The 12889-nt window shown below is 37.7% G+C and overlaps 1 long non-coding RNA gene across 2 annotated transcripts; it reads left to right on the top strand.

Moving 5' to 3' along the window:
• On the top strand, positions 1–6159 carry LOC143647974 (uncharacterized). 2 transcript variants are annotated; one of them, XR_013158294.1, is made up of 3 exons: positions 1–232; positions 3842–3927; positions 6000–6159. It is a non-coding gene; the product is annotated as an uncharacterized LOC143647974 (long non-coding RNA). The 2 variants fall into 2 exon arrangements; XR_013158295.1 differs by having other exon boundaries at positions 3842–3941.
• Positions 6160–12889: the final 6730 nt, after the last annotated feature.

The following is a 12889-nucleotide window of genomic DNA, read 5'->3' as shown; positions in this document are numbered from 1 at the left end:
TCCTGTCCATTCAAGGTGGTTCTTAATCCACTTACTGGATTCCTTATAAGAGAGCTGACACGGAGGCAGAGAGATAAAACCAAGAGACACAGATGTGTGGAGATGCAGAAGGAAGGTGCCCTGGGAGACCCCAGAAACTGAGACAGTCTTTTGAAACCAGAAGCCAGGAGAGAGCGATGTTGCTCTCCTCTGAAGAGAAGTCCTGGAAACGATCAGCCTCTCTTGAGTGAAGGTATCCTCTTGTTGATGCCTTAATTTGGGGATTTTCATGGCCTTAGAACTGTAAATTTGTAACCTAATAATAATGCCAGTCCTCTACTGGTATACCACATTCCAGCAGCTTTTGCAAACCAAAACACTACGATAGAAGATAATGCATTTTTTTTCCTAATTATTGATCTGCATTATTAAAGTTTATATTAAAAAGGTGGGAGGAAATTCAAAGAATAATTTTCATAAGAAAATGTTGTTAGAATATTCCTGCATAACAATTAATGCCTTTAGGATGCAAGTAACAGACTATACCCCAAAAGCAGTGACTTAAAAATACAGAATTAATATAATTTAACAAGCTGTCAGCAGGTAAATCATTTCAGAGTAGTTGTAATGAATGAAAGATGTCAAAAAGGAGACAAATTTCTCACCTTGCTTCTCTGCTACACTCAGCATGTCATTAATTTTTTTTTCCTCATGGGAAAAGGTGACATCAGCAGCTCCAAGCACAATAGATTCATTCTAACAACTTAAGAGTAGGAAAAGGGAAGGCAAGGATCAAAATAAAAATCAATACTTTGCTAAAAGTTATAGCATTCTCTCTGGGAGATTTCCCCTTGTGTCTCATTGGCAAGAACTGGAAAACATATCAAACCCATAAGACAATCACAGGAATAGAATTGTCTCTAAGGATCTTAGTTCATCTTCTAGAACTAAACATGTGGCCATCTGAAAAAAAAAAGAAAATTCCCTACTTCCAAGGAAGAAGATGGGCAACCATCAGTGTCCACCACACCCTGCTTAGCACAATTCAAGAATAAAATTCCTTTGTTTTGAGACCATCCTTTTCTACTCTCAGTTTAACCTTAGTGTTTGGGCACAGGCACAGAGGAAACATTAATAACAAGATGCATCTTGCCTTTTTTTTAATCTATTGGCTGCATTTTTAAAATAAATTTTTATTGTTGAATAATTATGAGTTACAGAAAAATTATAGAAATAATACAGAGTTCCCACATGCCCACACTCCATTTTCCATATTATTAACATCCTACTTTAGTATGGTCCATTTTGCACTATTAATGAACCAACCTTGATAATATTATGATTAACCAAATGCCATATATTATTCAGATTTCCTTTGTTGTTACTTAATGTCTGTTTCTGTCCCAGGAGCCCATCCAGGACACCACATTACATTTACTAATCACGTCTTCTTAGGTTCCTCTTGGCTCTGATGGTTTTTCAAACTTCCCTTATTTGATAACCTTGACAGTTTTAAGGAGTACTGGTCAGATTATTTTGTAAAATGTCCCTAAATTGAAGTTTGTCTGATGTTTTCCTCATGAGTAGATTGGGATTATGAGTGTTGGGAGAGGAAGACCACAGAAGTAAGTCTCATTTACACATTCTGTATCATGGCTACAAACTTTCAACATGATTTATCACTATCAGTTTGGGTGAACCTTGATCACCTGACTGAAATCATGTTTGTCATGTGTTCTGGTTTGCTAAAGCTGCCAATATGCAATATACCCAGAAATGGATTGGCTTTGAACAATGGGGATTTATTAAGCTATAATTTATAGTTCTTAGGCCTTGAAAGTGTCTAAATTAAGGCATCAAGAGAAAGATACTCTGACTCTGAAGAAAGGCTACTGGCATCCGGGGTCCCTGTTACATGGGAAGGCACATGTGACATCTGTGGGTCCCTTGCTTCTGAGGTCTGTTGCTTTCAACTTCTGTTTCCAGTGCTTTCTCTCTGAGCATCTATGATGCTTGCTTACTTCTCCGGGGACACCTCTTTCAACTCTCTGTGCCCTGAAGGTCCTTTCAGTGTCTCCAGGACATTTCTCTCCGTCTGTGTCTTTCACTTGATTTCATCACTCTACTCTCTGTATCAGTTGAACTCTATGTTTTCTGCCTCTTATTCCCTTCATAGAGGGCTCCAGTAAAAGGAGTAAGACCCATCTTGAAATGATGGATCACATCTCCATAGAAACAACCTAATTAAGAGGTCCCATACGCTATAGGTCTAAATGCACAAGAATGGATTCGAACAATGTGTTTTTTCTGGGATACATAACAGTTCCAAACCAGGAATTGTTTTTTTTCCCCCAAAAATAACCCTTCCTTCTTCTACATTGTACTGTTTGCAAGAAAGTCACCAAGTGCAGACCACTGTAAGGAATGGAGACTTATGCTCCTCCACCTTGAGAGCAGACAAACTACACAAATTATTTGGAGTTCTTCCATAAGGGAGCTTTCTCTATTCTCCTCCATTTATTTATTTTTTTTAACCATTTATTAGGATTTAAATGGTGATTATGATTACGGAATCATTATATAGATACTCCTTATTACTTTTTGGTATGTTAGAGTAAGCAGGGAAATACCTGAAATCTCTGAACTGTAATCCAGCTGCCTTGATCTCTGATAATGATTGTAGAGCCTTTAGTCTGGGACCTTATGTTTATAAAAGCTTGTGGAGTTAGGGAACTTTCTAACTGGGAGATAATCAGGGGGTTGTGGCAGAGACACTGGTGCTCCTTAAATGTTCCATCTGCTTCTCTAATTTCCTAGCTGCCTTTTGGTTAAGCTGAGCCATGTGACAAATTCCAGCATTAGGAAATGATGTTTGTCACTTTCAAGCTTAAGTATAGAAAAGCAGATATGCCTGTCCCCAGAAGGATTCTTCTGCCAAAGTCATGGAGGAACCATGGATTCCCGAGGGTGCCACTAAACACTTCTAGAAGTTTCATCATCCTGAGTTTCTCAGTGAGTAGAGGATGCAGATACCTGTGATGTCCCTTTATCAGGAGAGATCACTGAAAGCAATATAGGGACTCAATGCTTTGCTGGATATTCCTGTTTGCTGCTCCAAAAATACTCCAGCTCTCAACCCAAGTAGCTGACGTTTATAGGTGTTACATGGACTCTCTTAACTTGCAGTTAAAGTTGGCTTTTGGGAACCCTAGCAAAAAAACTGGAGGGAGTATGAAAAAGTCAGAAGGTTCACTTTTCTAGCTCCCTCCCCGTGAAGTTTCCTCCGACTGGGTGCAACATTCCAGTGACAGTCACTGCTTCTTTCAATGTAGCTTTTTCTAAAGAGATCTTTCTTCCCAGGTTCTATAACCACCCCCACCCACTTTTCCCGCTGGGTGGTTTCTTTCTACCTTACTCGTATCTTTGTAAACAGTTCTTTTATTGGATCCTCATTGAATTAACTGGTTTTAAAAGTTGACATATAGTTTCCATTTATATCCAGACTGATAATAGAGTCCAAGAGTGAGTGTGCTTTAAGACATGATAAGAAAGCACATTAGGGGTTAAAACAACCCAGGGCCTCATGGCCCCCTTAGGTAGTTTTGCCTATCCTTTCCTAAGAGAAGCCATGGAAATACATGAAGAAGAACGTTCACATAATCAGATTAGTGTTTCACAAACAACTCTTGTTGCAGTGTGGAAGAATAGATGTAAATTAGCAGAAAAGTTAAGGATATTCGTTGGGAGGATATGGCAAGAGTTCAGAAATGAGATAATGGTGACTTGGACTAAATTATTAGTATTTGAAATGAAAAGAAGAAATTGTGAAGGATAACGCCTGAGTTTCCATCTAGCTCTACAGGATGGACGCTGGTACCATTCATTTTGAGGTGGAAGACTAGAAGAGATCTCGATGAATTTGGGTAACACATCAGTATTTGGTAGATGGTAAGAATGAAGAGGTAGGAGGGGGTAGGAGGAGGAGGTGGTGAGTTCCATTCTATATATTCATATGTGAGTGCCTTAAAGATAAAGTAATAGTGAGACAGGAGATTTTCTGTTTTGAAAAATAAAGGAATGATGCAGATTGTGAGTACCATGTATATAGGTTATAATTGAAGCCAAGAGATGTACTTAAAGAGACTTTATTTTTTCATGGGAGAGCCACATGCTTTAAACAGTCTCTTTTCCCTTTAATATTAACCCCAAGACCCTTTATTGTCTTTATATGAATAATCAGAGCTTTTCCTTAAAAGAGATGTAAAGAAAGAAAATAACCCTCTTAAATACATGCCAAGTAAACATCCCCCCAGTGAAGGCAGAGGTCATTCAGGCTTTTGGCTACAAAAATCTGTGAAAACACTGCCAGAAAAGTTGTATTGGGAAGCATCTGGGTTAAGTCAGAAGGAAATCCTTAGGTCTGGATAGATATTGTAAGCTTTGGGTGTGGGAGCTTTGATGAGGCAAAATATATATATATAAAAAACGGATTGAAGAAAAGATTTGCAGTTTTACAATGAGCAGGTGAGGTAATTCTCAAAGGCAGTGAGAAAAGAAAAGGGGGCTGCTCTTCCTAGAAAAGAAGTAGAAATTGGAATGAAACAAGAAAGGAAGAGGAAAATGAGTTTAAATTTAATATGAGCAACTTAGCTTGAGTATAAATACCCTCATAACTAGGTCTTATAATGGTTCTTGATTCAAGGGCCTGACAGAGTTTCCTAGACATAGCAGATACTCTATTCCAGCTAAGGAAGATTTCTGGGCAGGAAAGATCAAAATGGCAATAGAGAGAATGACAGGGCACAGAAACTAAGAAGAGGGGTCTAGAGACATGATATAAACAGAGATGTACTTGCTAGAAGAAATCTACCATTACATATTAAGTAGAGCAAAAATATAATGTAGACTCTATTCTTGTGAATATGCTAATCCTTGGATTCTACAATTTAACCGTAAAATTCTTATCATTACTATTTAGAGATTAGTCACAGTACATATAGGTGAGAAAAATAACCTAACCTGCTTGGTTGCTTTGTCTATAAAAGAACTAAAGTGTGAAGTAGTCGACAAGGATAATCCTGGAAGCCAGAGAGCACATGGCTTTAGGTTTTAGTTATTACTAAACTCTTGGTAATTACCAGTAATTTCAGGTTAACTCTCAATTGCATTATCCAAGACCCCAGTTTATATTTTTTCAGTCCTATAAAGAAATTCATACCTCGTTTCTTTTATTGGTAGTAAAATAACGATCTTAACTACATGCTGAACCATCCATTCGTACCTCATCACAGCTAATAATGGCACATGATTAGAATACTACGATTAGCTGGAATAAGTGGTTATTACCTGGAATAATTTAAGATAACAAGAAATCATACTCTTCATGTTCATGCTCATTCATGTCCATTTACTAAGTCTCAGAAATAGTGATTTGCTTTACATCAAGTTTGTGTTTTAGAACAATGTTCTTGGTTCATACAGTCTATTTTAAAATTTTAGATAGTAGGAAAAGGAAAATAATTCCAATGTCCCCTACCTAATATATCATATGTAACTTTTCATTTAAAAAATGAATCTGTTAACAGTAAGTAGACTGGATTTGGGGGTAAGAGAGAAAAGGTGAAATATGAATAGAATAATGCAGTGTACTGGCATGCTTTCTCTCTCCGGCTTTTTCTGTTTAGTTTTGTTTTAAGCCAACCGCTAATGGTGCTACTGAGTATTCTCAGGGACAACTGTTGTCAACATATGAATCATTTGGCAGTGACTTCCTTCCCCTCTACCAGTTTCCAAGGCAACCTGAGTATTGATTACTGCCCTATTGCTTCTATCTTCTCTTCTATTGTTGACATCAATTTACAGGAAGGTGATATGTATGTGTGGGTGTGTGCATGTGTGTATAAGGGAGTTAGATAACTTTTTTGCATGAACTAATCTTACTCATCTTTGTTTGTTTAGTTTTTCCCCAGTGCAACAAATAGACTGGTAACAATATTGGAAACTTGTAAATTCTTTTACAGGAGTGGAGCTGGCCTCCACCATGCTTTCTAGGATTATCCATGGCTTTCAAGGCATAGGATACTCTGGGACCGTGTGGCAGAGCACAAGTCATCTAAAAGAAATGATAAGCTCCTGCCTGTTTCTCAAACCACAAATCCTACAAATTAGAAATAAACTTTCTCTCCTGAAGAAAACCCCCCTGTCCCCTGTTATTGTGTTACTGTTTGTGCTTTAGATGTGCTCCAAGCGCTCAATAATGTCATCTAGAGGAGTAAGCCTGGGCTTGGAGATCAAAGAAACTGTTTTTAGTTCTGTCTCTGCCACTAATTAGATGGACAGCTTTGGGCATTATCACCTACCTCTCCTGATTTCATTGATACATTTTGTTAAATAAATATTTGAGAGAGACGCACTACATGGTACATGCTGTAGCAGGCAAATAGAAAAAAAATAATACCAACAAAGCTAAATAAATTAAAATGTCCCTATTCCAGAGAAACTTAGATACTTGTGAAAGGAGCAGATGGAAAACCAAGTGTGCCAGGGTGTCCCAGACGACAGCAACCTGGAAATTTCAGTCTGTCTATAAGTGAAGAGTAAGAGACAGTGATCCCTACACCAGGTGGACAAAACATGTGGGTATTTCTTCAGTGAAAAAAAAAAAGAGATTTGTGCCCAAGCCAGGGGAAAGCAAGAAGAGGGAGGGACATGGAGAAGCTAGATTGTATGGGTGTCCAGTCTCCTAGCTGACCTCAAGGATGGGATTTGAGCTGCAACCTGAAGCACGAGCAACTAAAGAGGTTGAAGCTGCATTCGCTTGGGATCATAATGCAATTTTGTCATTTTGGTGGTTTTGCAGCTTCGGGTTGCCCCAGTTTTTCTTATCCAGAGCAGGAAATTATTCTTCCAGGGGGAGGGGGCCATTGTGGCAGGCAGAGCAGACTTCCAAGATGTTCATTAGATCCAACAAGTGCCCAACAAGCAGCAAAGCCTGGGACTGGAACATCAGTGCTCTGGGGCAAGGTTTCATCCTTGTACACATGTGATGCAGATGATATTTAAGAGGTGGATTGATTACTTTACAGGGAGGCTTGGGATCTGCCTTTATGGATGTGGAGGAAACTGAGGCAACAAAATGGTTATCAATGCTAATATAACCGCTGTGATGACTGAATGGGGGTGTGCAGGTTATATGCAAAATTATAATTAATAATCATTACAGGGCCTGAATGTGTGTATAAATCACTATAATGGCACATCAAATGGTAGGATTCATTCCTTATGTAGGTTATGAGGAAGGATTTAACATGAAAGGCTATAGTTGGGTACTTTCTTTAAGAGAGAATAAAACATTCCAGATAAGGAAAGAGAATAAGTGCATTCCAGAAGGGTCCAAATATAAATAAGCATGGAAAATAAGGATAGCACATTGAGGAAATATGTCAGTTAGGATTCATAAATTACAAGTAGCAGAAAACCAAGAACAGTTGCTTAAACAAAGAAGCGATTATCTTATCCCACAACAAGAATGCTCAAAATAGATTACTGCTGGATATGGTTCAAAGTATCTGTTATGCCTTTCCTAGGTGGCTGTAAGATGGCTGCTGCAGTCTTAGACATTACAAATATATTTCAGGAAGATGAAGAGGGTAGACAAAATGACCATGCCAGCCATTCTGTTTTATCTAGAAATGAAGGGTTTCAACTGCATTTCATTGGCTTGGATGGCCACATATCTCCTGTCCCTAGGAAGAAGAAGGCTTGGGAAAGCAAATACTTAGCTGAGAGCATAACTATATTGATCAAATGCCACAGAATTTGTTAGGAAGAATAAAAGGCTGAACCAACAGGGAACAGTGAGAAATTACATACGGCTAGAACATAAAGTCTGTGGGACAGGGGACAAGCCCAAAAGTAAAGATGTGGTCTGATTTTAAAGCCTTTTTTAAAAAAACTATATTTATATAGTAAATAGTGTTTGGTTTTCAAAACAGAAAGAATAGACTAATTCTCTCTTAACGTTTGGATTTTTGTATATCATGGTCAATAATCCCTGACATTCTATAGTATGTCCATATTTGAACTTCCGTAATTTTTTATTGTAATGATAAATTTGCTGATTATCTTAGTTACCCTAAAGCTCAATGAATAAAGACCATATACCCTTCCTGCTCCTTCTCCTTCCTTATCACCATGAGTGCGGGGACTCTGGTCCCATAAAGATTAATATGACAGGAAACTGGCTCCACTTAATGAAATGACATCTGGTATTTATCTCGCATCAAGGAACAATGATGGGATGAGCAATGGGCACAGGACATGGAAAAGGGAATCTGGTTCAAGTCTTGACTGTGACAGAGCAGTTGTGTGGCCTACTCCGACTCAAGCCCCTGAGCTTCTTCCATTGAGGGTAGGCCAAAATAATAGGATAGGACAATTACAATTCTAAAGTCTCACTTCTGATCCTATGACTGCTGTTGATTCTTTTCCTTCATCTCCTCCAAGCATGAACATATGCCATGGTTATTTTTTCAAAGATTGGTAGAATGACATTTAGTGGGGAAAATAATCAAGGCAAAAAACTCTTCCCTTTATTAGAAGATATGTGGGTATTTCACTTAGTTACATTAGCAGTTTTTTGTGCAACTAGCGAATTCTTCCATAAAGGAACCAGTGAAACAACACAGTTAGTTTGGGGTCCTATGTTCCTATGAATTCTGTCCTTTTATGTCATTGTCAAAAGTTTTTAATTCTTGGGCTTTCAGGTCATTCTTTTTTTTTCTTCAAAAGCCATTTTTTGCTCATTAAACTTATAGCTGTAGCCTTGAAATTCCTAGATAGCAACAACTATCTTCAAATGTCTTTCAGGCATGACTGTGTTTGTAAAAATGAGGAACTTTTGCAATTGGGTTCAAGGAAATAATGACCTCTGTGTCATTTGTAATCAATAAGCCCTTGACAAGCAGTACATGTAAGTATTTTGCTGGACACAGATGCCAAGTTAGGCTACTCTACAAGCATCCGGGCTCTATTGTTGATTGCCCTTCTTGGAGCATCCCTTTATTTAATTTTGGCAAGTTCTTCAATTTACAGAAGCAATTTGCTGTTATTGTGGCTGAGATCAGCCCACTTGTCCAACAAACTGAGATCTGGGGAAAAACTTCTCAGGGACGGGAACTGAAGACACTGATGTATATTGATGGAGGAGGTCTTTGTTTCTGTAAGTGCAGAGCATATTGCTGTTACAGGGGAGCTGTGACATTTTTCTAACTGGATTGCATCTGCACTTTTAAAAGACAGCCAACTAGAGTCTCAATGGAGATAATAGGATCTGGGACTGAAAAGCCTTCTTATTTTATTAGATCTACATTGATATTATTTCTTTAAGTCACTGGAGTGTTATTTCACATCCTGGTGTCTGCATAACTGCTTTTCCTTTGTTTCTCAATTTCATTTAAAATTCTTGACATACCAAGGCCAGTGAATGTCAGTGCAGATAACAATCAACATGTAATAACCACCAACTACAGGGAAGTGTGGCTTGAAAACACTTAGATGAGCAGGTCTTTCTGTATTAAGTGGGAGCCAAGGGAGGACAAATTAACTACAACAAGCCCTGTGTACGTCAGATTTAATTTGAGTTTTGACTGTGCCTAGACGTAGACATTCATTGCAGATGGTCAAGAAATTGGAGTGTGTTCCAATGAATAATAAAGCTACATAAAGCAAATGAGAGACCAGTAACCCATATTACCAAGAGCCTTTATGTCAACGGGCCTCAGAATCATTTAAGAACCAGGTAAAGAATAGATCTTGAGTTAGAACCATCAGGAAATTCTACAATGAGAACTGAATTTAGTAACTTGTTTAGAACTCTGTTTCAGTTATTGATTGTTATATAACAGACTATCACAAAATTAGTGGTCTTAAATAGCAGTTTATTATTGCCTTTACTGGTTCTGTGAGTCTGTCACGAGATTGCAGCATGTGTCAACTGGGCCTGGACTCCTCTCTAAACTCAACTGGCTGGATGTACAAGATGTCTTCTCAATCACAGACCTCTCATCTGCTGAGATGTAACAACTTAAGGCTCCCAGGCATCTCTCTTTCCATGCCACTCTTCACATGGTTAGCTTAGGTCTCCTCAGAGTATGGCAGTATTAGAGAGTTAGACTTTTTTACAGGGCACCTGGTTACCCTCAAAGCAAGACACCAAAACAGAAACCACATGGGTTCTTATCACCTAACATTGGAAGTTAATCACTATGACTTCTGTTACATGCTATCTGTTGCAAATAAATCATATGATAATCCCAGATTGGAAAGGAAAGAACTATACAAGTATATGAATACTGGTGGATTTGGTATTTTGAGTTCAGTTCTTTGTGTGTCATGCTTATGCCTGTCACCACTGACTATTAAAGTTCTTAATTATGATTCGATCATTGAAATACGGTTTCTGTAAATTATATCAAGAAAAAATTAATTTCAGACAATTCTAGATACAAATCATGCACCATAATTTTAATATATACTGTAATTTATACATAGCAGAGTATGCCTGAAAATCATGGACCTTAGAATTTGTATTAGTCAGGATTACGTGTTTCAAGTGACAAAATCCTAAATTGACTTAATTAGATAAAACGGAATATTTTAGCTGAAGCAAAATACAGAATGAACATCCCAACATAAGAAGGGCAGGGTGTAGCTGAGGTTTAGAAAATTCTAGAGACATGGCTTGAAGGGACTATAAGACTCTATGTTAACTGAGCTGTCATTTGTGTATTTCTATCACTTTTCTCAATATATGTAAAAGCGAGAAAGCTTTCCTCTATATGGCAGAAAACATGGCTTTTAATAGCTTCTGTGTTTTTAATCTTAAGTTTTTGAATACTGTAGAGGGACTTATTCTGATTAGTTTGCTTTAGACATTCCCCAAGCCCAGTCCCAAAGACTCTCAGCCAGGAATAAAGGGACCATAATTGCCAACTTTGGTCAGGTTGTCACTCCAAGACCAATAACAATGTTTAGGAGATGGAGTCATGACAACATGGCCACTAGTGAGATGACCGGTAGTAGATAGGGGGGTTCCAGAAGAAGGGGATATTGGGCAGAACAAATGGTAGATATCCAGTATATAAACGTAGTTCTCAGTTTTCTCATCAAGTTTACTTAGAGGTACTGGTAGCCTCTTTCAAATGGTCCAAAATGATCCTTGGAGAGCAATGTTTAAAATTATAGCAACCTCTCTCAGCAGTCAGACCTATCAGGCATAGTTCTCTTACTATTATTTCTTTTTACAAAAGGATCACTATTGCTATTCACCACTCTTGATAAAACAAAGTCATCTATTTACTCAATACCGGTGGAGGTGTTAGGTATTAATTAATCCTTAATGTTGCTATAGAAAAAATAATACCAACAGTTCTCTGTTCTTTTATTAAGATTGTAATTTAGCAGTAGCTCCATTTATGAGTCACTTTCTTTAATGGACAGTGATTTTTAACAAATGAATAAAAATAACATGAATATTTTCCTTCACAACATTTGCCCTCTTCACCCATTGTCTTCATTCTATCTTTTCAATCACATTGGGTCATACAGAGGACACATGCTAGATGTTAGAATCCAAGAATTACAAGCTTCACAGCCAAATTGTATTTGCATAAAAGCAGACTCTTTTTTCAGACATTAGATACACATAGTGGCATCCAGCCTGCCAATTTTATTACTGTTCATTTCACTATTCTACACAGCTCTTGCTGAAAAAGAGTAACATAAATCTCAGCGGTAGACAGGTAGTACCCCATAGTCACTCATCAAGGAAATAAGATATCATCTTATGCCATGATAAGTATAAATGATATAAATATATATCATGGATATTTGTTAAAAATTTATGATTTGGAAACAAAGAGTGATAAAATTTGATTGAATATTTGAACCAGACTTCTCAAAGGAAAAAAGTCGGAGGCAAGAAAAAAATAAATAGACTTTTATTTTGGCTGAGAGCGCTGTGCTAGCAATACTGTCAAAATACTCACGTACAAATGTGGCAGTGAAATGAAAATGCTTGGATAGGTAGAAACTACCCCATATATTTTAAAGCAGACAGACACAAACACACACCTCATCCACAATGTGTTCACATTCCAAGGCCCGTTCTGTGACTTGCTGAACCAGCTAATGGTTACTCCATATTTGCAGATTTACAGTAAGCTTTTTCTTTCCAATTTTCCTTGTACTGCAAGAGTTACTGATGCTGAGTGAGCTCAGTGGTTCAATAAACAACTTTGCTATCTCAAAAAATACACCTTCTTTCTAGCAAGGTATTTGGAGTCATTCCAAGAAAAAGAAAAAAAAATCTGGTCAATGGAGAAAAGAGACCACATTGAAAGGCATGCACTCCTATTTTTATTCTGGTCATAAATCATTATCCACCCTGGTATTGATTAATTGGTCTTCCTCAAATCCTCCAGAATTCTTATGAAAATCTAGGATAAAGGACAATTACAATATTAGCAGCAGACAGACAGGGATACATTTTTAAATAGCTGCCTGGAGATAACATTACATAGACAAAAAATGCACCACATCGGAAGCAGCTCTTTGGTTATTTACATTTTAAAAGTGATGTAGTTCCTTTTGTAGAAGTCTTCATTGACCCCCTTTCTTATCTCAACTTTACAACCAAGCCTGAGAAAGGTGAAGATGACATGCTCTACATATGCCACCTGCCAGTGTGACAGCAGGGCATCCTGGCCCTTTTGAAAATTTCTGTGTTATGATGTGTAATTCTTCAGGGTTTATTGCTAATGATCAAGCTTTGCATTGGTAATTTAAGACAGTATCTTAAATAGATTAGAAATGGGCCAAAACAGCTGTCTAAATGTCACATATGGTCAGT

This window comes from Tamandua tetradactyla, chromosome 10, assembly GCF_023851605.1.
Source record: "Tamandua tetradactyla isolate mTamTet1 chromosome 10, mTamTet1.pri, whole genome shotgun sequence".
NCBI classification, from domain to species: Eukaryota; Metazoa; Chordata; class Mammalia; order Pilosa; family Myrmecophagidae; genus Tamandua; species Tamandua tetradactyla.
Note: the sequence above shows the minus strand (reverse complement) of the source record. Positions and strands in the feature narration are given on the sequence as shown.